At 47.1% G+C, this 4903-nt stretch overlaps 1 long non-coding RNA gene across 1 annotated transcript in view; it reads left to right on the top strand.

Annotated features, from left to right (window-relative positions):
• Positions 1-4903, top strand: part of LOC114008307 (uncharacterized) — a 314255-nt gene that overhangs the window by 288200 nt on the left and 21152 nt on the right. The gene's annotated exons all lie outside the window — the stretch shown is intronic.

Genomic DNA, 4903 nt, shown 5'->3' with positions numbered 1-4903 from the left:
AAGAAGCATTATCTTCCGATAAACTTTCATTAAGTCGGTTTCTCTATAGTGTGCATGCTTAATGACCACATGCATGGCCGTGTGCGGCGTGGGGGGTTCACTTCCACACTTGTTCTCAGAGCATGAGAGAAGCTGCACTGGAACAAGAGAAGCGAACTCATTTCTTCAGGGACACCATTGCTGGGACAAACGTAACGCTGAAATGGCATCCAGTGGGGTCCCTAAGAAGTCTGAGCCTGGAGAAATGGCTGCTCATGCTTCACAGGACTGTGGCTTTTCCCCTTTTACGTCTTCTTGGACATTGACTTCAGCATGCTTAGTCTAAAGGTTTAGACCCCTTTAAAGTTCTCCTTCCTGTCACCTCCTCAAGGGCTCAATGGGCTGCGATGCGCAGCTGAGAAGAAGCATGGGTACAGGTGCCAGAGGCAGAATACTGTTTTCCTAGTGTTTTCAGCCCAAGTGACATGGCAGGATGGATCCTATTTGGGAACTCCCAGGTGGTAGCATTTATTTTGGCTGAAGCTCTGCACTGTCACCCACATCTGCCCTTCTGTGCCTTACTCCTGTGTGGATTGCACTCTGCCTGCTGTGGCGACAGCAGATGGTCCTGGGCTCAGCCGTGTGGGCGGTGCTAAGCAGAGGTCAGACCAGTCTCCGCTGCCTCCCAGGGTGCTTTATTAGGCGAGGACTTCTGTTGTGTCCAAACGGAGCCAGTCTCTGTGGGATGTGGTAGGAGAGGCCCAGCTGAGGAGCTGGATTGCACTTATCATACACCTATGTACACCCAGGCACATATACTCTCACACACAGATCCACTGACCACTTCTGATTTTTTTTTAAAAAAATTGTAACCCATAATATCTGCATTTTACATTTTAAAAGGAATGAAAAATGAGGAAAGCCAGGGAGTGAGTGGGATAGAGATGGGGAGTGCTTGCCTTGGGTTCCAGGAAGGAGTCTCAAATACCATGTGAGCAGAAAGCCTTGTTATAAAACCTGTTAGCTACCCAAAGGTCAAAAGAAAAGAAATCAGTCATTAAATATTGATAAAATAGAAGGGAGAAGAGAGGTGAGTGGCTGCACTGAGACCTCATCTTTTCAGTGGGGCACCCCTTATACATGTGTTGGGCTGAATTGTGCCCTCTCAAAACTCCTGCGTTGGTATCTGAGCCCTCATTACCTTAGAATGTAATGTTATTTGGATACAGAGGCGATCGTAACAATGAGGGCGTTAGGGTGGATCTCAATCCAATATAACTGACATCCTTGCAAGGAGAAATTTTTAGCCAGCCTATAGCCTGGTGGTTAAGATGGTGGGATCCCGTGTGGTCGACCGCAAAGTTCAAATCCAGAGGAAGGATACTACCCAGCTCAGGACTCAGGAGTAGGACCCTGATGCTCCACTGAGACTATTCCTGGGGGCGGGGACAGGAGTGGGAAGACCAGTTCAGAGGCTGCCGTAATAAGTATATGTGCAAATTCATGGAGCACATGAAAGCCCAAAGCCCCTTATTTTGATACTGCTGAGTATTAGGCCTAGCTAAGATGACTGATGAGGGTCTTCTCAAGGTAAGCATTGCTCACATTGTCATGAGCAGCCTTCAAAGTTGTATCTGTTGTCATGCAAACACATATATGTACAAACATGCACATATAAGCACTCACACACACAGATTCACCCATGTTGTTTTACATAAAGGAGATCCTGCTGTATATTGGGTTGTTGGAAAAGTTATCACGCGTTTTTGATAGAAAAGCACAGAAAAATACATCATGACTTTCCAGGCAACCCTATATATTGCTCCATAATTTACTTTTTTTCCAACATGTCACAGATTTTCTTATACTTTTTTAAGTGTTTTAAAATTTACAATAGAGAGCATTTGTGCACATACATGTGCACGAGAGAGAGAGGGAGAGAGAGGTCTTTGAGAGGGTCCCATCATGCTGCAGTCCCCTACCTCAGCCCTCCAGCTCATCAGGATATTGGGCCACATGTGTGTGCCTGGTGTGTTTCAGGTCAACCAGGCCCGAGATCTGAATCCACAGCCAGTCCTGTGGTTTCCAGAACTACAGTTTGGTATGCTACCAGTTGTACCACCAAGGCTGGGCCTTACAGTATCTAATTGGTATATAACAGTTGTACCCTTTTGTGGGTTGCAGGGTGCAGGGTGGTTTCCCAATGCATGAATACAATGGCGTATGACCTATTCTGTGTCCTCGCCTATTCTGTCCAATGGCTGCACAGTTCTGCACAACGTGCATGTGCCACGCTGGGTTGTTAGGTTTTAATTGATGGACATTTAGGATGGTTTCAATTTATTTCTCCCCAATGTGAATGACGCAACAGGGGACATTCTTGCATGTCTGTTTTTGTGCACCTGAGCAAGAACACGTGTGCGATTATTTCCGAGAGGTGGGATTGTCAGGCTGAGGTGCACTTGCATCCTGGTGGTGATTCGCGTTCCCACCAGCGGCGCCCTGTCTGCTTTGCACGTAGAAGATTGTGGTTTATGAAGCCCTTTATGCATCATCTTTTGGCCTGTGAGGGTAGGAGAGTGGGAGACTTAGCCCTACAGCACAAATGAGGAAACTGAGGCACAGAGTAGGGAATTGGGGTGATGGAAGGGACAGGCTCCATCTGCAGACAGACTCCCAGATCAACGTAGTTCTCTTTCTGTTTTAATAACATATTGGTTTCCTTTGACATTTATGTTAGTAGAAATACTTGATTATATAATTGATTATGGTACATGAGTTAGTGTTTTATTTTCATATAGGTGTTTTCACAATTTTTTAAAAATGTTTTTGCCAAAGTGCACAAACCATATGCACTTGCCAGAGAGAGATAGAGTAAAGGAAAGTGAGAAATCATCCCTCAGGAGGAAGGCCATGCCGCATTCTTCTCCTGGTACTTTGGGCACACACAAACACACGCACGCCTGGTGTGATTTTTTTTTTTTAGAAGTGCTATAGGGCATGTGTGCTCACCAGAAAGACAGAGAGTGACAGAGAGATAGAAAGTGAGAATTCACCCCCCAGGAGAGAAGGCCACGCTGCAATCCCTTCTCCTCCATTCTCCTCTTGGGATCTTGGGCACACATGCACATGAGCCCGGTGTGAGCTTAAGCCACCAGGTCCAGGACTTGAACTGCAGTAGACTACATGGGAGCCCAGCAACATAGCCATTATGCTAACTGCTGATCCCACGCCTGGTATGATTTTTAAGCCACTGGTCCTGGGACTCGAACGGTGGTCAGCCATGTGAGAATCTAGAGCCTTAACCACCATACCACCTGCTGGCCCCAAGGAAATTATTTTCATAGAGGAAGTATTATAAACTCACACACACACACACACACACACACACACACACACACACACAATGCCTACACATCATTTAATAAATGCCAGCTCATCTCTGGTTCTCTTCGATCTCTTTCTACAGGGAGAGGTTACCTAATTTTTCCAGCACAACTTAGCATGTGGCAGATATCAAACATTAAGCAATTAATGTCTTAATTGTTCATGTTAGTTGTTACCATTCCAGAGACACTTACAGAGCACCTGCTGTGTGTCAGAACATCAGGATTCCAGTGGAATCCCCTTTCCTATACGGCAGAGGATTTAAAAATCATCCCAAGATAACATTCCCTCACTTTTCCCCTATTCAGATCTCATACAAAAATGGAACATCTGTTGGGCAGTCAAAAAAGTCATGATGTATTTTTCTATGCAAAAATGTGTCAGGACTTTTCCGACAACCAATACAACCTGCTTATATAGTCACAGTGCATGCAGTTTGATCCCGGCATGATGGTGTGGACAAAAGGACACAGTCCACTTTCTCAAGTCAGCTTAAGGTAACTCACCTCCCTTCCTGGGGCTTTCTGAGGACACAGCATACCCAAATCCATCTGGTCCCCCAACTTGCGTGAAGGCTGAAGTTTCTCTTCACATAACTTCCCACTTCAGCCCACAGTCCCCCTCTTTGCCCTCGGCTTTCCCAGTTTTCCAGGCCCGATGTTTTACCTAGGTCTTTCTTAAAGTGGAGATGGAAGACAGAGCAGAGAGCACCGCATCGAAGGGACAGGACAAGCCAGGCCAGGGTCCAGGAGAAGGCAGGGGAAAGCAAAGGGTACACTGGAAACTCTGTCTCTGTGAGTTCTTCTCCCATCAAGTACAAGTAATAATAAGGTTACTAGGACCAGCAGAGGGCTTAACAGTTGCTGGACTCCCATATAATCGACCGCGGTTCAAGTCCCAGACCCAGCAGCTTAAAACTCACACTGGGTACATGTGTGTGCGTGCCTCAAATCCCAGTAGGAGAATGGAGGAGGAGGGACTATGGCGTGGCCATCCCCCCCCCAGTAGGGGGTGATTTCTCACTCTCTGCCTCTCTGCCTCAAAAACGTACACACCCTATAGCAAAAATCATCTCTCTTAAAGAAAAACAAAAGCAAAAACAAAAACAAAACAAGGTTACCTTGTTTGAGGAGAGCCAAGGTCTGAAACCAGGCCTGATGGGCTTGCCCAAGCACACCAGCTTGTTGAGTTCTCCGCATTGCCTCCCTTTCCTTGCTTAGCTGCAGGAACATGGCCTCAGTGTTGCCTTGCGGTTCTATAAAACAAAGGTATGAAAGTCACAGGTTTGGGGGAACCAGCAGTTAGCGTAATGGCTATGTTGCTGGACTCCCACGTAGTCGACCGCGGTTCGCGTCCCGGACCCGGTGGCTTAAAACTCACGCCGGGCGCGTGTGCGTGCGTGCCGAAGATCCCAAGAGGAGAATGGAGGAGAAGGGATTGCGGCGTGACCATCCCCTCTGGGGGGTGATTTCTCGCTTTCTGTCTCTCTGTCTCTCTCTGTCTGGCGAGCGCTCGCGCCCTATTGCGCAAACCAACC

This window comes from Tupaia chinensis, unplaced genomic scaffold (genome assembly GCF_000334495.1).
Source record: "Tupaia chinensis unplaced genomic scaffold, TupChi_1.0 Scaffold000042_1, whole genome shotgun sequence".
In the NCBI taxonomy this organism is placed as follows: Eukaryota; Metazoa; Chordata; class Mammalia; order Scandentia; family Tupaiidae; genus Tupaia; species Tupaia belangeri.
Note: the sequence above shows the minus strand (reverse complement) of the source record. Positions and strands in the feature narration are given on the sequence as shown.